Source organism: Pseudophryne corroboree, chromosome 6 (genome assembly GCF_028390025.1).
Source record: "Pseudophryne corroboree isolate aPseCor3 chromosome 6, aPseCor3.hap2, whole genome shotgun sequence".
NCBI lineage: Eukaryota > Metazoa > Chordata > Amphibia > Anura > Myobatrachidae > Pseudophryne > Pseudophryne corroboree.
In genome coordinates, this window is record NC_086449.1 from 699,999,975 (window position 1) to 700,025,835 (window position 25,861).

At 49.7% G+C, this 25,861-nt stretch overlaps 1 protein-coding gene across 1 annotated transcript in view; it reads right to left on the bottom strand.

Annotated features, from left to right (window-relative positions):
* Positions 1–22,082: 22,082 nt before the first annotated feature.
* The window catches only part of ATOX1 (antioxidant 1 copper chaperone), a 44,054-nt gene continuing 40,275 nt past the window's right edge, over positions 22,083–25,861 (bottom strand). Inside the window, exon 4 of the mRNA XM_063928341.1 lies at positions 22,083–22,363. The gene's annotated coding sequence lies outside the window, so the exon portion shown is untranslated. The remainder of the gene's footprint in view (positions 22,364–25,861) is intronic.

The window sequence follows — 25,861 nt, forward strand, 5'->3', positions numbered from 1 at the left end:
CAGAAGCATGCACGGATCTCACTGATCTGTGCATGCTTCTGACTAAGTAATAAAAACATGACCTAAAATCTGCATGTTTTTATTACTAAAAAATCATGTTTCCTTTACTAAAAACCGCAAATAATCACATGCGACTTTCGTTTTAACCTTAAAATTCACATCCTACTACATCTGCGATTTTCAGTAAACAATCGCAAATTACAAACGTGCGATTTTTTAGACACCTAAAAAAAAAAAATCGCACCAAATCGCATCTAGCCTCATACTTCAAGATATCTCTTCTGGCCAGATCCTTCACTCCACACTCGTCTTACTCTTCACTCACTCACTCACCCACCACCATCAGTTATTTCTGTTGTTACTGAAGATGAGGTTTTCACACTCCTCTCTTCTTCTTCACCCTCTAGTGCTGGGTATATATTATGCAATATATGGTCCGATCAGCCGACAAACGATATATTGCATAGCGCATCTGCACACGTAAAGAAGATATGTAGTTCAAAGCCATATCTGTTTGGCCCTGCTGCACAGCCAATGATGATAGATCTAGTAGCTATATCATGTCTGTAGACCTGTAGACCAATTTAAACATGCTTGGGATAGGCATATGAATATCCTTACAAAGAATTAAGGTTCAAAAAGGGTTGCGATTACCTAAAGGATAAAAAAAAAGGGGCAGACTAGATGGGCCAAGTGGTTCTTATCTGCAGTCAAATTCTATGTTTCAATGTCACCTGCATGTGTATGCAGGAGACCCGCCGATCAGCCCATTAGGCGGCAGCTGGGGCTGCCATCAGTGACAACTGGATGGGCAAATAAAAAAATGCCCACTCAGCAGTGGCGGCTCCAGATGTGGGGCTGCTGCGCAGTCCAAAATTCAAATAGGGGAGCCACACCAACTGCCACCCCAAATACTGCCAACATTGCTGTCCGGAACTCACTGGCAGTTGGTTTGGCTCCCCTATTTGAATTTTGGTCTCTGCTGCAGCCCCAGCTATGGGGCTGCCACTGCCACCTAGCTGTGACATCTGCCCAGATCTGCGGTTAGCATGGCGCCAGTCGGGATGCCAGCAAACACAATAGACGCCGGAATCCCAACAAGTGGAGTAATGCAGATGCCAGAATACCAGCGAAACAGGCTATTCTCCCTCCGTGGGTGTCCACGACAAATAGAGGTAAAATATAAGCTATGGCAAGCGCAGTGAGCCACCGTGTCCGCAGTGTGGTGAGCGCAGTGAGCCCGCAAGGGGCTTTCTAGCGCTTGTCCTGCTGCTGGCATACTGGTGGCCGGGATGCCGATGTCAGCATACTGACGGCCGGCATCCCAGACGCCGGTATATCATACTAATTCCATTTCAGGTATATACCCAACCTTAGCCCATCCCTTTGATCCCTGTCCATCCCAACACCTCCATGACCTCCCCAATGCTCACCTTTGATACCTGTCCCTCTCCACTGGCACATGGCCATCTTCAACCCTACCTCTTCCAGCTATTTCTCTCCTCCCCATTACTTCCAAACTGACCTACTTCTCTCCACCCATTCTATTTTTGGCCCTCGACTGTTGGACTTTTGTCCTCTGTGTTCCATTGAGAGTAAAATCACTAAAGTGACCGATGATCTACTCATGTCTAAATCAAAGGGATTCCTCTCCCTACTGATTTTCCTCAGCCTGTTAGCGGATTTTGATACATTCAGTCACAATCTTCTCCATGACAAACTTCACCCATTTGGCCTCTACAGCACTGTCCTCTCCTATCTTTCTAAATGCTCCTTCTGCGTCTCTGCTATGGACATATCCTCTGCTATACTCCCTCTGTCTGTTAGGGTTCCGTAAGTCTCTGTTGTTGGCCCTCTGATTTTGTCTATTATACCATCAGTCTATACCTGCTATCATCTTCTTGATGTTCCAACACTATGTAAAGCTCAACATAACCAAAATGAAACTCATCATCTGCCTCCCTCCTAGTGTTACAAACCCCCCCCCCCCCCCCCCCAAACCCCTCATAGTTAAAATGATCACTCTCAATCTCCCATTCCCCAAGTCCACTGCCTTGGCGACATCCATTACTCCACCCATACTGTAGCTACATCAAGTCCTTTACACAATCTTGCTGCCTTTGCCTTCAAAACATGTTTGTGCATTGCGGAAACCCTTCTCAGTCCCTTACTTGCTTATCTCCCGCCTTGCAAACAGCAACCTCCTATTATCTGGCCATCCCCACACCTGTTCTTCCCCTTTTCAAACCATCATAAATGCTGTGGCAGTACTGTACCAACATTGTCTGTGCCACTCTGGAAATCCCTGCACTGGCTCGTTACTTCCTCCGGCACTTCACAGTGCTCACTATATAATAGGGGTCTATTCAGAAAAGCAGTGAAAAGAGTGGAGAACTGAGCCAGTGGAGAAACTGCCCATGGCATCCAATCAGCATTGAAGTAACATTTATCAAGTGCATTCTACTAAATTATACGTAGCATCTGATTGGTTGCCATGGGCAACTTCTCCACTGGCTCACTTCTCCATTCATTTCACTGCTTCATGAATAGACCAGCAAGTCCTCCCCTTTATCCATCTCTGCCACAAGACACTCTCACCATGTGTGTCCTGCTGTGAGAGGTGCGACTGCGGTGCGTGTGGTGCCTGCTGCCGTGCAGGTGTAAATTCAGTACTCACCAGGCGCCGCTCTCTCTCACCTTCAGGTACCGGAACCTTCAACGGACCTGGCAATCTTCAATCGGATCCGGACACGGCGATTCCCTCTCGGAGCTGACTGACGATCGAGCTGAGGAGAGAATAGTTTACCTTAAAGGGGTATCGACCCTTCTTCCACTGGAACAGGGGATACCCCAGGGGTGACCGCGACCTTCACCGGTTGGGTGAAAGGTCATCACAGGCACAAAGCCTCAGCCACCCAGATTTCACACACTCGCGCTCTCGCACGTAGTGTGATGAACAGGATTCTCACGTCCGTGAGCAATCCCGACTCCGGCGCTCGGGGACAGACAAGGGACAAACGCACACAGATGTTACTCACCGTCAGTTTCGCACTGCGAACGTCTTCTTCTCTTACAGGTCCCTGTAAGGAGGTAAACAAACAAGCAAACAGCCGTGCAGGGCCTAACTCTAACCTAGTGTCACACCCTATACTAACTACAACGGCAGAGCCCTCGAACTAGCTCTGTGGGTGTGGTGCAACAAAACTAAACACACTTAACGAGCTCACACTTTGCCCCGCACGGTAACATACATCACGATACACAATGCAAGCGACGGTACGGTCCCTTTAGTTACCCGACTCTGGAAAGGGGAGTGGGCGCCGCACGGCCTACCCACCTCCTGTACCTTCCCTTATGTGGGCCTCAGATCTGCCTTCCTAAATACCTCGGGGTGGCCTGGGCCTAACGCCCAGGGCCACCTGTACTCACCTCGGGGGCTCTTATTCACTGGGCCTAGCGCCCCCTAGCTGCACACAGGCCGGAGGCCTGATTTCACCCACGGGCCTAGCGCCCGCCTAACCTGTCACACGCAGGGTGACCTGGGCCTAGTACCCAGCGTCACCTTTAGATATCCCCTATTTGGCCGAAATACCCTAGGGCCTAATGCCCTCTATTTGTCCCCAGGCCTATTGCCTGAACTGCCCCCGGCCTAGTGCCCGCCTACTGCGCCCACAGGCCGGTGGCCTGACTATCCTTATGGGCCTAGTGCCCAACCTGTGCCCCCAGGCCTAGTGCCCGCCTACTGCGCCCACAGGCCGGGAGGGCCTGACTGTGCCCACGGGCCTATTGCCCGAACACCCGGTGGTCTAGGGAGGAGCGGGTACAGGGGCACCTGAAAAGGGCCTACCTGACCCGCTGGGAGAGGCACCAGGGGGGAGCTTCGTCAGCTCTTTTCTTCCCACCCCTGGTGACCTCTCCGGCGCTCTTCTTCAATCTTCGGCCGCTGGCCCGTCCTGGCCAGCGGCGCCGCCGTCGCCTCGCCGCGTCCATCCGCCGCTGGACATCTTCCTGCCGCCGGACGTCTTCAGGCCTCTTCCGCGGCCACCCGAGCTCCCACCGCGACGACTTCTTCGGGCTCCTCCGCGCGGCATCTGTCCTCTTCGCGCTCTTCCGCGCCGTCCAACCTTCAGGCTCCCGCCCGGCGTCTGATGTCAGATGCCGGGGGCGGGGCCTATGACGCGGCGAGCGCCGATTGGCTCGCCGCGCCCCTCTCCGATTGGCTGCCGCTCCGGGAGCCGCGATTGGCTCCCGGAGGGCGCCAAGATTCAAACGCCCCTGCAGTCTCTTGTCCGGTGCAGGGAAAAAGGTAATCCCTGCACCGGACACCCGCCGCCGCCACACACTGACAGGCGCTGGGGACAGACAAGCTGTCCCCGCGCTGTCAGAGACATTGTCCCGCAGGGGACACAGGCGCCCTGGCTGCTGCAGCTGGAATGTGTCCTGTAAAACAGGACACATTCCCACACTGCCTCTGACTTACATCTCTCCTCTCCGGTAATTATCTTCATTCCCACTTCCAAGAGTTCTCCCATGCTGCCCCACACTTATGGAACTCACTAACAAGCTTCAACAAACTCTCCCATAACCTTCAGTCTTCGAGCACTCTCTTAGGCTATCCTACCCCAACTGATAGCACGCACTCTGTATATTCTACCAGCTCAAGCGGGTCATTCCGACCCGATCGCACGCTGCGCTTCTTCACAGCTGTGCGATCAGGTCGGAACTGCGCATGCGCGGTGGCTGGATTGCACAGTTCCGACCCGAACGCTACCAAAGAGACCGGCCGCAGCGGCGACCGCAAGAAGACTGACAGGAGGAAGGCGGAACCGGGCGTCAACTCACCGTTTTCGGAAGGTGGAGAACCAAACGCAGGCGTGTCGAGGCGTTTGGAGGGCAGATGTGTGACGTCAATTCTGGAACCTGCAACGCTGGATTGATCGCACAGGGTAAGTAACTGTTACCCTGGTCTTGTTCTACACAAAACTTTTTTTGCATAGCAGGGCTGCACAAGCGATCGCAGCCTTTCTATGTAAAAATACACTTCCCCATAAGTGGCATCTAGATGATCGCACGGGCTGCAAAAAGTTGCAGTGTGCGATCAACTCGGAATGACCCCCCCAAGTCCCATACGCACTCCGATCCCACTAGCGGCTATTATCTCAGCATAGTCCTCCGACTCTACACTGTAAGTGCTCACAAGGTGGGCCTTCTCTTCTGTGTCACCAGCACACTGGCTCTGCCAACCCAGTCTTTACTTTCCTTTATTTATGTTCAGCTGCAATTTATAAGATGTAAAATGCTGACTGCCGGTTTGTAGCTCCTTGCATATAAACAATGAAGAAAGTGCAGCACTGAGCCATTAATCACAATGTGGGTTCCATGCATTCAGAGCGTAAAAGTTGCCTGTAAAAACTTCACCTGTAGAGGTCACTTGGATTCTCAAAGATTAAACCAAAAAACATTTGTTACACTGAAATTATTTTTTTCAAAAGGATCCCAGAGGAGTAATGATACTTTCCGAGGAACAGCATGTATTTGTAGTTAGATCTTTCTACAACCCATGCTGTAGGCGTGAACAAACCTGTGGCTCTCCGACTGTTCTGGAACTATAGGTCTCAGCATGCTGTGATACAACAGCTGAAAAGCCAGCCTGTGCTGTAAAAATAGATGTAGTTTTTTTTTTTTAACTTACATACTGTACATTTACACAACATATGAGCGCCACCTGCTGGTCATTTATGCATATTATTTATGCACAGCAAGTCTATGGTTTAAAATAAAAATAAATAAAAACAAACACTGGATTATAACAAGCTTTGACATGGTTTAGTGGACCTAGCTGGTTCCTACAGCTTTCCTTTGGGACTGTTCTTCTAAAATGCCCAGTCATAATCAATCATTTACTGTCTAAATGATATATCGCAAGCAGGATACACATGGCTATGTTATGTATAAATACTATAAATATTGCCCCACCGTATTAAAATCAGCTAAAATGTGAAGTATACCCCTTTCAGACATTCATCAAAATCCAGGGTTTATATACGTGAACGCGCATCTACCCGGGATTTTGGTATGTCTGGATGCAAACGACCCAAGACTAATTATTCACGGCCCGATTTGGGGAGAGATGTGAGCTGAGCGAACCGCTCAGCACACATCTCCCCCTGCTTAGCACAGTGCGATGTGTGCTGAGCGTGCGGGGGTAGGGCGCTCATTTCACCCAGCGGGTGAAATGAGCGACCTGCTAGATTGAGCCTGCATGGCCAATCTAGCACCAGCGACAGTGATGCGCGGGGCTGCGCATCGCTATCGCTGTGGGGGCTACACACGGAGCGATCCTGCTTAAAATCGAAGCAATCTAGTCAGATTGCTTAGATTTAAAGCAGTGATCGCATCGTGAGTGCCCCCCTTTAGTCCCAGGTCCACGTATCTTCTCTCGACCAGGGTCATGGAGCGCAGACCCGGGAATTACCTGGGTCTGATGTCTGAAATTGGTATAGAAACGTATAGGAAGTGAATACCCCTGTGCTGCAAGCAGAGGACTTTCACAAGCCAATGTACTGATTTTCCGTGGGAGCTATTCTCAGTGATGTGTGTGAATGAAAAGCTGCACTGTCGGTGGCTGGGAGTTGCAGCGATACCAATCCGATTGTCGGCATCTCATGGTCGTCACTAACAACCAAGTTGTCCCTTTATTTATACAATGTGCATGTCTAACACGCTAACTTTAAAAAAAACAGAGTTGAACACAAATTTGGCCTAATTGCGCCCTCATTAAATACATTCAAATAATGGAGTTTATTTGCCCATATGCAGAGTTGCAGCCCTATCATTAGTGCATGATATCCATCTTAAATACGTACGCACAAACCTGCACGGTCCGCATCTCAAAAAGACGCCTTTACTGAACAGTGCCTACATGAGATAACCCCATTACAGTCCAGTTATGCCCCTTCAATCGCAAGCGGAAAAGCATTAGGTTTACAGAGGACTCTTGCGCATGCACAGAACAGAAACACGCATGGTACAGTCTGCAAATGGACAGTCACTCAATTCTGCATCAGCTCCAATGCTTAAATAGCTACATGTGCAGTGCTAGCAATGGGGCCAGAACAGCTTCACCAGTATTTATTGCACAGACTTAAGGCTTGCCTGTGATAAAGTGATACACAACTAAAGCAGGAGACATACACAAACACTTAGGGGGGAATCCAATTGTGGGTGAAGGATGCGAGTTGCCATTGCAGCGGTGATGAGATCCTGGCCATGTCACTGCATCTGGCACCTGCGAGAACTTTGCCCACAATTGGTATCCTATGTCAGAGGCTACGGAGGCAATCCTAATACATGCGAAGGGTGTGAGTTGCCGTTGCAGCAATGTGTAAGCGCCAGCACAGACCCTTCTAGTGCTGGCCTTGCACTAATAGTGAGCTTGCAGAACCGTAACGGCGGCATACAGCCATACTTACTTACACCTGTAAATGAAACGCAGGTAACTACCCCCCCTATATATGTTGAGAAATCAGTGTGGGCTTATCCAGCTGGCTTGATTCCCCCCCCCCCCCCCCCCAAAAAAAAAATACGGTTCAGTTTGTACATGCATGTGGTTAGATATGACAGCATAAGCAGCTGTATCACTAATGGCTGTGCCACGGTTGGTGCAGTTGGAAGGTGACCAAGTGTTGGGTGTGATGCTGCACTGAATGTGGCAAGATTGAGAGAAGGATTAGTTGTTAATTAGCCACTGATCAAGTGGACCACAGAAATATATAAAGCAGCTGTATCACCTTATACAAACCAAACACCATAGTTTCATTAAATGAGTGGCCTGTTAGTACAAGCTGCATCTCCAGATGGTGCAATATATGTCTCATTGAGGATACCTTGGGGTATATGCAATTAGCGGCGAATCGCGGCAAATTATCGGCCGTTTTTCAACTCTACACAATTCGACAAGCTAATTTCGGCAAGTGGGTGCCGAAATTGACCATATGCAATAAAAAACGGATTCGACAGTCCCGCTGCCGAAAAACGGACGATTTGACGGATTTGTTCCGTTTTTTTTAAAAACGTGTAAAAACTCGGGAAAAAATGGCGTGGGGTCCCCCCTCCAAAGCATAACCAGCCTCGGGCTCTTCGAGCTGGTCCTGGTTCTAAAAATCCGGAGGAAAAATGGACAGGGGATCCCCCGTATTTTTAAAACCAGCACCGGGCTCTGCGCCTGGTGCTGGTGCAAAAAATACGGGGGACAAAAAGAGTAGGGGTCCCCCGTATTTTTTACACCAGCATCGGGCTCCACTAGCTGGACAGATAATGCTACAGCCGGGGGTCCCTTTTATACAGTGCCCTGCGGCCGTGGCATTAAATATCCAACTAGTCACCCCTGGCCGGGGTACCCTGGGGGAGTGGGGACCCCTTAAATCAAGGGGTCCCCCCTCCCAGCCACCCAAGGGCCAGGGGTGAAGCCCGAGGCTGTCCCCCCATCCAAGGGCTGCGGATGGGAGGCTGATAGCCTTGAAAAAATAAGAATTTACTTACCGATAATTGTATTTCTCGTAGTCCGTAGTGGATGCTGGGGACTCCGTAAGGACCATGGGGGGAATAGCGGCTCCGCAGGAGACTGGGCACAAAAGTAAAGCTTTAGAACTACCTGGTGTGCACTGGCTCCTCCCCCTATGACCCTCCTCCAAGCCTCAGTTAGGATACTGTGCCCGGACGAGCGTACACAATAAGGAAGGATTTTGAATCCCGGGTAAGACTCATACCAGCCACACCAATCACACCATATAACTTGTGATCTAAACCCAGTTAACAGCATGATAACAGAGGAGCCTCTAGAAAAGATGGCTCACTACAGCAATAACCCGATTTTTTGGTAACAATAACTATGTACCAGTATTGCAGACAATCCGCACTTGGGATGGGCGCCGAGCATCCACTACGGACTACGAGAAATAGAATTATCAGTAAGTAAATTCTTATTTTCTCTAACGTCCTAAGTGGATGCTGGGGACTCCGTAAGGACCATGGGGATTATACCAAAGCTCCCAAACGGGCGGGAGAGTGCGGATGACTCTGCAGCACCAAATGAGAGAACTCCAGGTCCTCCTCAGCCAGGGTATCAAATTTGTAGAATTTTACAAACGTATTTGCTCCTGACCAAGTAGCTGCAGGCAAAGTTGTAAAGCCGAGACCCCTCGGGCAGCCGCCCAAGATGAGCCCACCTTCCTTGTGGAATGGGCTTTTACAGATTTTGGCTGTGGCAGGCCTGTCACAGAATGTGCAAGCTGAATTGTACTACAAATCCAACGAGCAATAGTCTGCTTAGAAGCAGGAGCACCCAGCTTGTTGGGTGCATACAGAATAAACAACGAGTCAGATTTTCTGACTCCAGCCATCCTGGAAACCTATATTTCCAGGGCTCTGACAACGTCTAGCAACTTGGAGTCCTCCAAGTCCCTAGTAGCCGCAGGCACCACAATAGGTTGATTCAGGTGAAACGCTGAAAACCACCTTAGGGAGAAACTGAGGACAAGTCCTCAATTCCGCCCTGTCCGAATGGAAAATCAGATGAGGGCTTTTACAGGATAAAGCCACCAATTCTGACACGCACCTGGCCCAGGCCAGGGCCAACAGCATGACCACTTTCCATGTGAGATATTTTAACTCCACATATTTAAGTGGTTCAAACCAATGTGACTTTTGGAACCCAAAAACTACATTTAGATCCCAAGGTGCCACTGGAGGCACAAAAGGAGGCTGTATATACAGTACCCCTTTCACAAACGTCTGAACTTCAGGGACTGAAGCTAGTTCTTTTTGGAAGAAAATTGACAGGGCCGAAATTTGAACCTTAATGGGCCCCCATTTCAGGCCCATAGACACTCCTGTTTGCAGGAAATGTAGGAATCGACCTAGTTGAAAATTCCTCCGTCGGGGCCTTACTGGCCTCGCACCACGCAACATATTTTCGCCAAATGCGGTGATAATGTTTTGCGGTTATATCTTTCCTGGCTTTGATCAGGATAGGGATGACTTAATCTGGAATGCCTTTTTCCTTCAGGATCCGGCGTTCAACCGCCCTGCCGTTAAACGCAGTCGCGGTAAGTCTTGGAACAAACAGGGTCCTTGCTGGAGCAGGTCCCTTCTTAGAGGTAGAGGCCACGGATCCTCCGTGAGCATCTCTTGAAGTTCCGGTTACCAAGTCCTTCTTGGCCAATCCGGAGCCACGAATATAGTGCTTACTCCTCTCCATCTTATAATTCTCAGTACCTTGGTTATGAGAGGCAGAGGAGGGAACACATACACTGACTGGTACACCCACTGTGTTACCAGAGCGTCTACAGCTATTGCCTGAGGGTCCCTTGACCTGGCGCAATACTTGTCGAGTTTTATAAACATGTGGAAGACTTCTGGGTGAAGTCCCCACTCTCCCGGGTGGAGGTCGTGTCTGCTGAGGAAGTCTGCTTCCCAGTTGTCCACTCCCGGAATGAATACTGCTGACAGTGCTATCACATGATTTTCCGCCCAGCGAAGAATCCTTGCAGCTTCTGCCATTGCCCTTCTGCGTCTTGTGTCACCCTGTCTGTTTACGTGGGTGACTGCCGTGATGTTGTCCGAATGGATCAACTCCGGGTGACCTTGAAGCAGAGGTCTTGCTGAGCTTAGAGCATTGTAAATGGCCCTTAGCTTCAGGATATTTATGTGAAGTGATGTCTCCAGGTTTGACCATAAGCTCTGGAAATTCCTTCCCTGTGTGACTGCTCCCCAGCCTCGCAGGCTGGCATCCGTGGTCACCAGGACCCAGTCCTTAATGTGCGGCCCTCTAGAAGATGAGCACTCTGCAACCACCACAGGAGAGACACCCTTGTGCTTGGTGACAGGGTTATCCGCTGATGCATCTGAAGATGCGACCCAGACCATTTGTCCAGCAGATCCCACTGGAAAGTTCTTGCGTGGAATCTGCCGCATGGGATTGCTTCATAGGAAGCCACCATTTTTCCCAGAACCATCTCATTGATGTACTTGGCTCGGTTATAGGAGGTTCCCGACTAGCTCGGATAACTCCCTGACTTTCTCCTCCGGGAGAAACACCTTTTTCTGAACTGTGTCCAGGATCATCCCTAAGAACAGAAGACGAGTCGTCGGAATCCGCTGCGATTTTGGAATATTGAGAATCCAATCGTGCTGCCGCAACACTACCTGAGATAGTGCTACACCGACCTCCAACTGTTCCCTGGATCTTACCCTTATCAGGGAATCGTCCAAGTAAGGGATAACTAAAATTCCCTTCCTTCGAAGGAGTATCATCATTTCGGCCATTACCTTGGTAAAGACCCGGGGTGCCGTGGACCATCCATACGGCAGCGTCTGAAACTGATAGTGACCGTTCTGTACCATAAACCTGAGGTACCCTTGGTGAGAAGGGTAAATTGGGACATGAAGGTAAGCATCCTTGATGTCCCGAGACATCATGTAGTCCTCTTCTTCCAGGTTCGCAATCACTGCTCTGAGTGACTCAATCTTGAATTTGAACCTCTGTATGTAAGTGTTCAAAGATTTTAGATTTAGAATCGGTCTCACCGAGCCGTCCGGCTTCGGTACCACAACAGTGTGGAATAATACCCCGTTCCCTGTTGCAGGAGGGGTACCTTGATTATCACCTGCTGGGAATACAGCTTGTGAATGGCTTCCAAACCTGTCTCCCTGTCAGAAGGAGACATCGGTAAAGCCGACTTTAGGAAACGGCGAGGGGGAGACGTCTCGAATTCCAATTTGTACCCCTGAGATATCACCTGAAGGATCCAGGGGTCTACTTGCGAGTGAGCCCACTGCGCGCTGAAATTCATTGAGACGGGCCCCCACCGTGCCTGATTCTGCTTGTAAAGCCCCAGCGTCATACTGAGGGCTTGGCAGAGGCGGGAGAGGGTTTCTGTTCCTGGGAACTGGCTGATTTCTGCAGCCTTTTTCCTCTCCCTCTGTCACGGGCAGAAATGAGGAACCTTTTGCCCGCTTGCCCACGAAAAGACTGCGCCTGATAATACGGCGTCTTCTCATGTTGAGAGGCGACCTGGGGTACAAACGTGGATTTCCCAGCTGTTGCCGTGGCCACCAGGTCTGAAAGACAGACCCCAAATAACTCCTCCCCTTAATAAGGCAATACTTCCAAATGCCGTTTGGAATCCGCATCACCTGACCACTGTCGTGACCCATAACCCTCTACTGGTAGAAATGGACAACGCACTTAGACTTGATGCCAGTCGGCAAATATTCCGCTGTGCATCACGCATATATAGAAATGCATCTTTTAAATGCTCTATAGGCAATAATATACTGTCCCTATCTAGGGTATCAATATTTTCAGTCAGGGAATCCGACCATGCCAACCCAGCACTGCACATCCAGGCTGAGGTGATTGCTGGTCGCAGTATAACACCAGTATGTGTGTAAATACCTTTTAGGATGCCCTCCTGCTTTCTATCAGCAGGATCCTTAAGGGCGGCCATCTCAGGAGAGGGTAGAGCCCTTGTTCTTACAAGCGTGTGAGCGCTTTATCCACCCTAGGGGGTGTTTCCCAACACACCCTAACCTCTGGCGGGAAAGGATATAATGCCAATAACATTTTTGAAATTATCAGTTGTTATCGGGGGAAAACCACGCATCATCACACACCTCATTTAATTTCTCAGATTCAGGAAAACTACAGGTAGTTTTTCCTCACCGAACATAATACCCCTTTTTGGTGGTACTCGTATTATCAGAAATGTGTAAAACATTTTTCATTGCCTCAATCATGTAACGTGTGGCCCTACTGGAAGTCACATTTGTCTCTTCACCGTCGACACTGGAGTCAGTATCCGTGTCGGCGTCTATATCTGCCATCTGAGGTAACGGGCGCTTTAGAGCCCCTGACGGCCTATGAGACGTCTGGACAGGCACAAGCTGAGTAGCCGGCTGTCTCATGTCAACCACTGTCTTTTATACAGAGCTGACACTGTTACGTAATTCCTTCCAACAGTTCATCCACTCAGGTGTCGACCCCCTAGGGGGTGACATCACTATTACAGGCAATCTGCTCCGTCTCCACATCATTTTACTCCTCATACATGTCGACACAAACGTACCGACATACAGCACACACACAGGGAATGCTCTGATAGAGGACAGGACCCCACTAGCCCTTTGGGGAGACAGAGGGAGAGTTTGCCAGCACACACCAGAGCGCTATATATATACAGGGATAACCTTATATAAGTGTTTTTCCCCTTATAGCTGCTGTATCTTTAATACTGCGCGTAATTAGTGCCCCCCCTCTCTTTTTTAACCCTTTCTGTAGTGTAGTGACTGCAGGGGAGAGCCAGGGAGCTTCCCTCCAACAGAGCTGTGAGGGAAAATGGCGCCAGTGTGCTGAGGAGATAGGCTCCGCCCCCTTATCGGCGGCCTTATCTCCCGTTTTTCTATGTATTCTGGCAGGGGTTAAATTCATCCATATAGCCCAGGAGCTATATGTGATGCATTTTTTGCCATCCAAGGTGTTTTTATTGCGTCTCAGGGCGCCCCCCCCCAGCGCCCTGCACCCTCAGTGACCGGAGTGTGAAGTGTGCTGAGAGCAATGGCGCTACCTTGTTGAAGACAGGACGTCTTCTGCCGCCGATTTTCCGGACCTCTTCTGTCTTCTGGCTCTGTAAGGGGGCCGGCGGCGCGGCTCTGGGACCCATCCATGGCTGGGCCTGTGATCGTCCCTCTGGAGCCAATGTCCAGTAGCCTAAGAAGCCCAATCCACTCTGCACGCAGGTGAGTTCGCTTCTTCTCCCCTTAGTCCCTCGATGCAGTGAGCCTGTTGCCAGCAGGTCTCACTGAAAATAAAAAACCTAAAACTAAACTTTTCACTAAGCAGCTCAGGAGAGCCACCTAGTGTGCACCCTTCTCGTTCGGGCACAAAAATCTAACTGGGGCTTGGAGGAGGGTCATAGGGGGAGGAGCCAGTGCACACCAGGTAGTTCTAAAGCTTTACTTTTGTGCCCAGTCTCCTGCGGAGCCGCTATTCCCCCCATGGTCCTTACGGAGTCCCCAGCATCCACTTAGGACGTTAGAGAAATGTGAAAGAATATTGTTTTTTTCCAGTAGTACTACAAGTCCCAGCAAGCCTCCCCCGCAAGCTGGTACTTGGAGAACCACAAGTACCAGCATGCGGGAGAAAAACGGGCCCGCTGGTACCTGTAGTTCTACTGTTAAAAAAATATCCAAATAAAAACAGGAGACACACACCTTGAGAGTAAAACTTTATTACACAACTGCCGACACACACATACTTACCTATGTTGACCCGCCGACTGCCACAGTCTCCGACGATCCGGGGTACCGGTGAAAAAAAATTAGACTCACCTGATCCAGTGTCCGGGAGATAATCCACGTACTTGGTAAAAAAATAAAACGCATACCCGACCATGCCGGACTGAAAGGGGTCCCATGTTGACACATGGGACCCCTTTCCCCGAATGTGCCGGGACCCCACGTGACTCCTGTCACTGAGGTCCCTTCAGCCAATCAGGAAGCGCTACTTCCGTGGCGCTCACCTGATTGGCTGTGCGCGTGTGACCTCAGACAGCGCATCGCACAGCTCCCTCCATTACTTTCAATGGTGGGAACTTTGCCGTCAGCGGTGGGGTTACCCGCGGTCAGCCGCTGACCGCGGGTGACCTCACCGCTGACGTAAAGTTCCCACCATTGAGTATAATGGAGAGGCTTTGCGAGGCGCTGTCTGACAGCTCAGACGTCCAGCCAATCAGCAGAGTGCCAGGACGTTGCGCTCGCTGATTGGCTTAAGGGACCTCGGTGACAGCAGTCACGTGGTGTCCCGGCATTCGGGGAAAGGGGTCTGATGTGTAAACATAGGACCCCTTTCAGTCCATGGTTCGGGTAAATGCGGTTTGTTTTTTTGCCAAGTACGTGGATTTATATCTGGACGCTGGATTGAGGGGAGTATAATTTTATTCACAGGTACCCCGGATCGTCGGATCAGGAGACGTGGCAGTCGGCGGGTCAACATAGGCAAGTATGTGTGTGTCGGCAGGTGTGTAATAAAGTTTTACTCTCAAGGTGTGTGTCTCCTGTTTTTATTTGGGTATTTTTTTTCCAGTAGTACTACAGGTACCAGCGGGCCCGTTTTCTCCCCGCATGCTGGTACTTGTGGTTCTCCAAGTACCAGCTTGCGGGGGAGGCTTGCTGGGACTTGTAGTACTACAGGAAAAAACAATATTCTTTACATTTTCTCAAGGCTATCAGCCTCCCATCCGCAGCCCTTGGACTAGTTGGATATTTAATGCCACGGCCGCAGGGCGCTGTATAAAAGTGACCCCCGGCTGTGGCATTATCTGTCCAGCTAGTGGAGCCCGATGCTGGTGTATAAAATACGGGGGACCCCTACTCTTTTTGTCCCCCGTATTTTTTGCACCAGCACCAGGCGCAGAGCCCGGTGCTGGTTTTAAAAATACGGGGGATCCCCTGTCATTTCCCCCCCCGGATTTTTAGAACCAGGACCGGCTCGAAGAGCCCGAGGCTGGTTATGCTTTGGAGGGGGGACCCCACGCCATTTTTTACCGGGATTTTACCATTCCATCTAAAAAATAAATAAAAAAAATATTATTTTTAAAAATAAGAATTTACTTACCGATAATTCTATTTCTCGTAGTCCGTAGTGGATGCTGGGGACTCCGTCAGGACCATGGGGAATAGCGGCTCCGCAGGAGACAGGGCACAAAAGTAAAAGGTTTAGGATCAGGTGGTGTGCACTGGCTCCTCCCCCTATGACCCTCCTCCAAGCCTCAGTTAGGATACTGTGCCCAGACGAGCGTACACAATAAGGAAGGATTTTGAATCCCGGGTAAGACTCATACCAGCCACACCAATCACACTGTACAACCTGTGATCTGAACCCAGTTAACAGCATGATAACAGCGGAGCCTCTGAAAAGATGGCTCACAACAATAATAACCCGATTTTTGTAACAATAACTATGTACAAGTATTGCAGACAATCCGCACTTGGGATGGGCGCCCAGCATCCACTACGGACTACGAGAAATAGAATTATCGGTAAGTAAATTCTTATTTTCTCTGACGTCCTAAGTGGATGCTGGGGACTCCGTCAGGACCATGGGGATTATACCAAAGCTCCCAAGGCGGGAGAGTGCGGATGACTCTGCAGCACCGAATGAGAGAACTCCAGGTCCTCCTCAGCCAGGGTGTGCCCCTGAGCAAGTAGCAGCTCGGCAAAGTTGTAAAGCCGAGACCCCTCGGGCAGCCGCCCAAGATGAGCCCACCTTCCTTGTGGAATGGGCATTTACATATTTTGGCTGTGGCAGGCCTGCCACAGAATGTGCAAGCTGAATTGTACTACACATCCAACTAGCAATCGTCTGCTTAGAAGCAAGAGCACCCAGTTTTTTGGGTGCCTACAGGATAACAGCAAGTCAGTTTTCCTGACTCCAGCCGTCCTGGAAACCTATATTTTCAGGGCCCTGACAACATCTAGCAACTTGGAGTCCTCCAAGTCCCTAGTAGCCGCAGGTACCACAATAAGCTGGTGCAGGTGAAACGCTGACACCACCTTAGGGAGAAACTGGGGACGAGTCCGCAGCTCTGCCCTGTCCGAATGGACAATCAGATATGGGCTTTGTGAGACAAAGCCGCCAATTCTGACACTCGCCTGGCCGAGGCCAGGGCCAACAGCATGGTCACTTTCCATGTGAGATATTTCAAATCCACAGATTTGAGCGGTTTAAACCAATGTGATTTGAGGAATCCCAGAACTACGTTGAGATCCCACAGTGCCACTGGAGGCACAAAAGGGGGTTGTATATGCAATACTCCCTTGACAAACTTCTGGACTTCAGGAACTGAAGCCAATTTTTTCTGGAAGAAAATTGACAGGGCCGAAATTTGAACCTTAATGGACCCCAATTTGAGACCCATAGACACTCCTGTTTGCAGGAAATGCAGGAATCGACCGAGTTGAAATTTCTTCGTGGGGCCTTCCTGGCCTCACACCACGCAACATATTTTCGCCACATGTGGTGATAATGTTGTGCGGTCACCTCCTTCCTGGCTTTGACCAGGGTAGGAATGACCTCTTCCGGAATGCCTTTTTCCCTTAGGATCCGGCGTTCCACCGCCATGCCGTCAAACGCAGCCGCGGTAAGTCTTGGAACAGACATGGTACTTGCTGAAGCAAGTCCCTTCTTAGCGGCAGAGGCCATGAGTCCTCTGTGAGCATTTCTTGAAGTTCCGGGTACCAAGTCCTTCTTGGCCAATCCGGAGCCACGAGTATAGTTCTTACTCCTCTACGTCTTATAATTCTCAGTACCTTGGGTATGAGAAGCAGAGGAGGGAACACATACACCAACTGGTACACCCACGGTGTTACCAGAACGTCCACAGCTATTGCCTGAGGATCTCTTGACCTGGCGCAATACCTGTCCAGTTTTTTGTTCAGGCGGGACGCCATCATGTCCACCTTTGGTCTTTCCCAACGGTTCACAATCATGTGGAAGACTTCCCGATGAAGTCCCCACTCTCCCGGGTGGAGGTCGTGCCTGCTGAGGAAGTCTGCTTCCCAGTTGTCCACTCCCGGAATGAACACTGCTGCCAGTGTTATCACATGATTTTCCGCCCAGCGAAGAATCCTTGCAGTTTCTGCCATTGCCCTCCTGCTTCTTGTGCCGCCCTGTCTGTTTACCTGGGCGACTGCCGTGATGTTGTCCCACTGGATCAATACCGGCTGACCTTGAAGCAGAGATCTTGCTAAGCTTAGAGCATTGTAAATTGCCCTTAGCTCCAGTATATTTATGTGGAGAGAAGTCTCCAGACTATATCACACTCCCTGGAAATTTTTTCCCTGTGTGACTGCTCCCCAGCCTCTCAGGCTGGCATCCGTGGTCACCAGGACCCAGTCCTGAATGCCGAATCTGCGGCCCTTTAATAGATGAGCACTCTGCAGCCACCGCAGAAGAAACACCCTTGTCCTTGGAGACAGGGTTATCCGCTGATGCATCTGAAGATGCGATCCGGATCATTTTTCCAGCAGATCCAACTGAAAGGTTCTTGCGTGAAATCTGCCGAATGGAATCGCTTCGTAAGAAGCCACCATTTTCCCCAGGACCCTTGTGCAATGATGCACTGACACTTTTCCTGGTTTTAGGAGGTTCCTGACTAGCTCGGATAACTCCCTGGCTTTCTTCTCCGGGAGAAACACCCTTTTCTGGACTGTGTCCAGAATCATCCCTAGGAACAGCAGACGTGTCGTCGGAAACAGCTGCGATTTTGGAATATTTAGAATCCACCCGTGCTGTCGTAGAACTACTTGAGATAGTGCTACTCCGACCTCCAACTGTTCTCTGGACCTTGCCCTTATCAGGAGATCGTCCATTTTCTTTGAAGAAGAATCATCATTTCGGCCATTACCTTGGTAAAGAACCGGGGTGCCGTGGACAATCCAAACGGCAGAGTCTGAAACTGATAGTGACAGTTCTGTACCACGAACCTGAGGTACCCTTGGTGAGAAGGGCAAATTGGGACATGGAGGTAAGCATCCCTGATGTCCAGGGACACCATATAGTCCCCTTCTTCCTGGTTCGCTATCACTGCTCTGAGTGACTCCATCTTGATTTGAACCTTTGTATGTAAGTGTTCAAATATTTCAGATTTAGAATAGGTCTCACCGAGCCGTCTGGCTTCAGTACCACAATATAGTGTGGAATAATACCCCTTTCCTTGTTGTAGGAGGGGTACTTTGATTATCACCTGCTGGGAATACAGCTTGTGAATTGTTTCCAATACTGCCTCCCTGTCGGAGGGAGACGTTGGTAAAGCAGACTTCAGGAACCTGCGAGGGGGAGACGTCTCGAATTTCCAATCTGTACCCCTGGGATACTACTTGTAGGCTCCAGGGGTCCACTTGCGAGTGAGCCCACTGCGTGCTGAAACTCTTGAGATGACCCCCCACCGCACCTGAGTCCGCTTGTACGGCCCCAGCGTCATGCTGAGGACTTGGTAGAAGCGGTGGAGGGCTTCTGTTCCTGGGAATGGGCTGCCTGCTGCAGTCTTCTTCCCTTTCCTCTATCCCTGGGCAGATATGACTGGCCTTTTGCCCGCTTGCCCTTATGGGGACGAAAGGACTGAGGCTGAAAAGACGGTGTCTTTTTCTGCTGAGATGTGACTTGGGGTAAAAAAGGTGGATTTTCCAGCTGTTGCCATGGCCACCAGGTCCGATGGACCGACCCCAAATAACTCCTCCCCTTTATACGGCAATACTTCCATGTGCCGTTTGGAATCTGCATCACCTGACCACTGTCGTGTCCATAAACATCTTCTGGCAGATATGGACATCGCACTTACTCTTGATGCCAGAGTGCAAATATCCCTCTGTGCATCTCGCATATATAGAAATGCATCCTTTAAATGCTCTATAGTCAATAAAATACTGTCCCAGTCAAGGGTATCAATATTTTCAGTCAGGGAATCCGACCAAGCCACCCCAGCGCTGCACATCCAGGCTGAGGCGATCGCTGGTCGCAGTATAACACCAGTATGTGTGTATATACTTTTTAGGATATTTTTTCAGCCTCCTATCAGCTGGCTCCTTGAGGGCGGCCGTATCTGGAGACGGTAACGCCACTTGTGATAAGCGTGTGAGCGCCTTATCCACCCTAAGGGGTGTTTAATTTATCTGATTCAGGAAAAACTACAGGTAGTTTTTTCATACCCCACATAATACCCTTTTTTGTGGTACTTGTAGTATCAGAAATATGTAACACCTCCTTCATTGCCCTTAACATGTAACGTGTGGCCCTAAAGGAAAATACGTTTGTTTCTTCACCGTCGACACTGGAGTCAGTGTCCGTGTCTGTGTCGACCGACTGAGGTAAATGGGCGTTTTAAAGCCCCTGACGGTGTTTGAGACGCCTGGACAGGTACTAATTTGTTTGCCGGCCGTCTCATGTCGTCAACCGACCTTGCAGCGTGTTGACATTATCACGTAATTCCCTAAATAAGCCATCCATTCCGGTGTCGACTCCCTAGAGAGTGACATCACCATTACAGGCAATTGCTCCGTCTCCTCACCAACATCGTCCTCATACATGTCGACACACACGTACCGACACACAGCACACACACAGGGAATGCTCTGATAGAGGACAGGACCCCACTAGCCCTTTGGGGAGACAGAGGGAGAGTTTGCCAGCACACACCAAAACGCTATAATTATACAGGGACAACCTTTATATAAGTGTTTTCCCTTATAGCATCTTAATATATAATCATATCGCCAAATAAGTGCCCCCACTCTCTGTTTTAACCCTGTTTCTGTAGTGCAGTGCAGGGGAGAGCCTGGGAGCCTTCCCACCAGCAGTTCTGTGAGGGAAAATGGCGCTGTGTGCTGAGGAGAATAGGCCCCGCCCCCTTTTCGGCGGGCTTCTTCTCCCGTTTTTCTGACAACCTGGCAGGGGTTAAATACATCCATATAGCCCCAGAGGCTATATGTGATGTATTTTTAGCCAGTATAGGTACTTTCATTGCTGCCCAGGGCGCCCCCCCCAGCGCCCTGCACCCTCAGTGACCGTTGGTGTGAAGTGTGCTGAGAGCAATGGCGCACAGCTGCAGTGCTGTGCGCTACCTCATGAAGACTGAGAAGTCTTCAGCCGCCGATTTCTGGACCTCTTCTCTCTTCAGCATCTGCAAGGGGGTCGGCGGCGCGGCTCCGGTGACCCATCCAGGCTGTACCTGTGATCGTCCCTCTGGAGCTAGTGTCCAGTAGCCTAAGAAGCCAATCCATCCTGCACGCAGGTGAGTTCACTTCTTCTCCCCTAAGTCCCTCGTTGCAGTGAGCCTGTTGCCAGCAGGACTCACTGAAAATAAAAAAACTAATAAAACTTTTACTCTAAGCAGCTCTTTAGGAGAGCCACCTAGATTGCACCCTTCTCGGCCGGGCACAAAAACCTAACTGAGGCTTGGAGGAGGGTCATAGGGGGAGGAGCCAGTGCACACCACCTGATCCTAAAGCTTTTACTTTTGTGCCCTGTCTCCTGCGGAGCCGCTATTCCCCATGGTCCTGACGGAGTCCCCAGCATCCACTTAGGACGTCAGAGAAAATATATAAAAAATATTTGTGCCTCCAAAAAAGACAAACCAAGTACCTAATCCCTTCTAATATAAATAGATATGCTATTACCAATAAAAAAAACACCAAAAAAAACATGTTTTAATTTTTTTTTATTAGTTTCACCCACCAAAGTGTGGCGGATTGAAAATGACGAATTTACTGTCTAAAAGCACTGTTGTCGAATTTCCAAACTTCAATTGAATATACTTTGGTCGAATTGCAGCACTTGTATCATTGCAGAAAAGTCGAATTTGAAAAAAGTCGAATTTCAAAAAGTCGAATTTTGAAAGTCCGTTTTTTTGACGGAAAGTACTGAATTGCATTGACGATTTTTTTTTGTTGGCGAAAAAGTCCAGTTTTTCGCCAATTTCGGGAATTCGACTGCAATTGCATATACCCCCTAATCTCCTACATCACAGATCTGGTGTGTACATCTGTTCTGTACAGAGAACACCAATGTGTGTCCTTTTGCAAAGCAAGGACCGCCCCTATAAATTCACATCATGCACCACTTATATCTAATCTCACACTGGAAAAGAAAAGGTAACTGGTACATTGCCTTACAAAGCTTGGTGCACTATACCCCATTACTGGCAAGGAACTCTACCCAACTTCTCCCAATGCAAACTTCTGCTCCTCCTCAAACAGCGACTTCTCTGCAAACATAAGCATTGTAGCATAACTCTGGCCAGAACGCCATATTTCTCTCAGAGATGAGGCTCAGTGGAGGAGACTGGTGTGACTGTACTTACATTGGAAAGAATTGTGAGTGCTTTGTCTCACACGCACAGACTGGGGCTACAAGATTTTCTATTCTACCCAACCAAATACGAACAAACAAACTGATATCCCCAACGATGTCACTCAGAAGACGCATGATTCATAGACGACAGCGCTATTATAGAGCACACAGACAGATATACAATGGATTCCTTTATTGGTACATATCACTTCTATCTGCATTAGCTAAACTATACTCAGACATTTTAGTAATTGTGAGACTTATCAAAAATGAAAACCGAGGCACTTACATATACAAAATACATATGCAATGTTCTTTCCCCTATCCCGCTGTTACAATCATTATCTAGATGACTAATTGAGATACAGGGTCATAATCCAATGTCTCCTCACTACAGCTGCTAGATACAGTCCTCAGAGAAATTCTGTATGTTCACCAGTAAGCCGATCCATCACCATTCTGAAAGAAACAGAACAAGAATTCATCTAAACTGTTAATGGGAATATTAGTTCAAAAACATAAGTCATTACTAAAATGAAAATATAAAATAATACGCAGGCCATATTCTATGTGCCCAACTGTAAACAGCTTGGGTACGATATGCTGACAGTCGTACAGGCGGCTGCAGCGGTGTCGTCCAGATCCCATCAATTACATGACTATAACTCCCAGGTCGGATGTCCTATCCTCAGACAGGGGCGGATCTACCCATTGGCGAGAATGGCACTCGCCAGGGGTGCCTGCCGATTGAGGGCGCCTCCTGGCAGTGCCACCCGTGGCCAGTGGATAGAATGACCCTTTCTTATGACTAGCGCTATTATTGCTGCAGTCTGTGTAGCTGCTCAGAGCGTCCTTAGGATGCTCCGGGCAGTGCTGCACTTACTACAGCTGCCAACAGTCTTCACTGTGTAGGATCAGATTCAGTAGGAACATAGGCGTGCGCACAGAAACACACACTGTCAGGCACCCCTTCACGACAGAGGCCCTCATTCTGAGTTGATCGCTCGCTAGCTACTTTTAGCAGCCATGCAAACGCATAGCCGCCGCCCACGGGGGAGTGTATTTTTGCTTTGCAAGTGTGCGATCGCATGTGCAGCCGAGCCGTACAAAAACATTTTGTGCAGAACAAGACCAGCCCTGTAGTTACTTATCCTGTGCGATGATTCCAGCAACCAAGGTCCCGGAATTGACACCACCCTGCAAACGCCTGGTCACGCATGCGTTTTCCCTACCACTCCCAGAAAATGGTCAGTTGACGCCCATAGACGTCCTCTTCCTGTCAATCTCCTTGCGATCGGCTGTGCGAATGGATTTGTCGCTAGAAGCATTGCACAGCAACGATGCTATTTATACCTGTACGACGCGCGTGTGCATTGCGTAGCATGCGCAGTTCAGCAGTTTTTTTTAACTGATCGCACGCTGACGATTTTCGCAGCGCAGCGATCAACTCGGAATGACCCTCAGAGTCGGCTGCCCATCCAGCAGCATATGTTTCTAATTAATGTCCCCCAGCGGCGCCCGGTCTGGATTACCGACAGGGAGAATCATGGTTCCCAGCCCCTCCTCCCGGCCGGCCCTTGTATCTGCGATGACGTCATGCAGTGTGCGTGCACGCACGCCCGTCCGCTCTCTCCCCCTGTACCCAGCTTTACTAGGAGCTGTGCACAAACATGGGTGCTCCTCCTAGGTTGGATGATAGTGACAGGTGCCCACGGCTCGGCAGCTTTACCAGGCAACGACTTTGTTTGAGGGGGTAGTATTATAAAAATAAGATTTTACTTACCGGTAAATCTATTTCTCGTAGTCCGTAGTGGATGCTGGGGACTCCGTAAGGACCATGGGGAATAGACGGGCTCCGCTGGAGACAGGGCACTCTAAGAAAGAATTAGGACTACTGGTGTGCACTGGCTCCTCCCTCTATGTCCCTCCTCCAGACCTCAGTTAAGGAAACTGTGCCCGGAAGAGCTGACAGTACAAGGAAAGGATTTTGGAATCCAGGGCAAGACTCATACCAGCCACACCAATTACACCGTATAACTCGTGATAAACTTACCCAGTTAACAGTATGAACAACAACAGAGCATCAGACCAACCTGATGCAACCATAACATAACCCTTATTTAAGCAATAACTATATACAAGTATTGCAGAAGAAGTCCGCACTTGGGACGGGCGCCCAGCATCCACTACGGACTACGAGAAATAGATTTACCGGTGAGTAAAATCTTATTTTCTCTAACGTCCTAGTGGATGCTGGGGACTCCGTAAGGACCATGGGGATTATACCAAAGCTCCCAAACGGGCGGGAGAGTGCGGATGACTCTGCAGCACCGAATGAGCAAACACAAGGTCCTCCTCAGCCAGGGTATCAAACTTGTAGAATTTTGCAAACGTGTTTGAACCCGACCAAGTAGCTGCTCGGCAAAGCTGTAATGCCGAGACCCCTCGGGCAGCCGCCCAAGAAGAGCCCACCTTCCTTGTGGAGTGGGCTTTTACAGATTTTGAATGCGGCAATCCAGCCGCAGAATGAGCCTGCTCAATCGTGTTACAGATCCAGCGAGCAATAGTTTGCTTTGAAGCAGGAGCACCCAGCTTGTTGGATGCATACAGGATAAACAGCGACTCCGTTTTCCTGACTCTAGCCGTTCTGGCTACATAAACCTTCAAAGCCCCGACCACATCCAGTGACTCTGAATCCTCCAAGTCAGTAGTAGCCACAGGCACCACAATAGGTTGGTTTATATGAAAGGATAAAACCACTTTCGGCAGAAATTGTGGGCGGGTCCGCAATTCTGCTCTATCCGCATGGAAAACCAGATAAGGGCTTTTATGTGACAAAGCCGCCAATTCTGACACACACCTAGCCGAAGCCAAGGCTAATAGCATGACCACCTTCCACGTGAGATATTTTACTTCCACCATTTTGAGTGGTTCAAACCAGTGTGATTTCAGGAAACTCAACACCACGTTAAGATCCCAAGGTGCCACTGGAGGCACAAACGGGGGCTGAATATGCAGCACTCCCTTTACAGACGTCTGAACTTCAGGTAGAGAAGCTAGTTCCGTTTGAGAGAAAATGGATAGGGCCGAAATCTGGACCTTAATGGACCCCAATTTTAGGCCCAAAGTCACAAGGAAACGGCCCAGCTGGAAATCCTCTGTAGGGGCATTCCTGGCCTCACACCAAGCAACATATTTTCGCCGTATACGGTGATAATGTTTAGTCGTCACGTCCTTCCTAGCCTTTATTAGCGTAGGAATAACCTCATCCGGAATCCCTTTTTCTACTAGTATCCGGCGTTCAACCGCCATGCCGTCAAACGCAGCCGCGGTAAGTCTTGGAACAGACAAGGTCCCTGCTGCAACAGATCCTGCCTTAGAGGCAGAGGCCATGGGTCCTCTGTGAGCATTTCTTGCAGCTCTGGATACCAAGTCCTTCTTGGCCAATCCGGAACAATGAGTATTGTTCTCACTCCTCTTTTTCTTATGATTCTCAGCACCTTGGGTATGAGAGGAAGAGGAAGAGGAGGAAACACATAAACCAACTGGAACATCCACGGTGTCACCAGTGCGTCTAGAGCTATCGCCTGAGGGTCTCTTGACCTGGCGCAATACCTCTGTAGCTTTTTGTTGAGGCGGGATGCCATCATGTCCACCTGTGGCAGTTCCCACCGACCTACAATCTGCGCGAAGACTTCTTGATGAAGTCCCCACTCTCCCGGGTGGAGGTCGTGCCTGCTGAGGAAGTCTGCTTCCCAGTTGTCCACTCCGGGAATGAACACTGCTGACAGTGCTCGTACGTGATTCTCCGCCCATCGAAGAATTCTGGTGGCTTCCGCCATCGCCACCCTGCTCCTTGTGCCGCCTTGGCGGTTTACATGAGCCACTGCGGTGATGTTGTCTGATTGAATCAGCACCGATTGGTTGCGAAGCAGGGTCTCCGCTTGACTTAGGGCG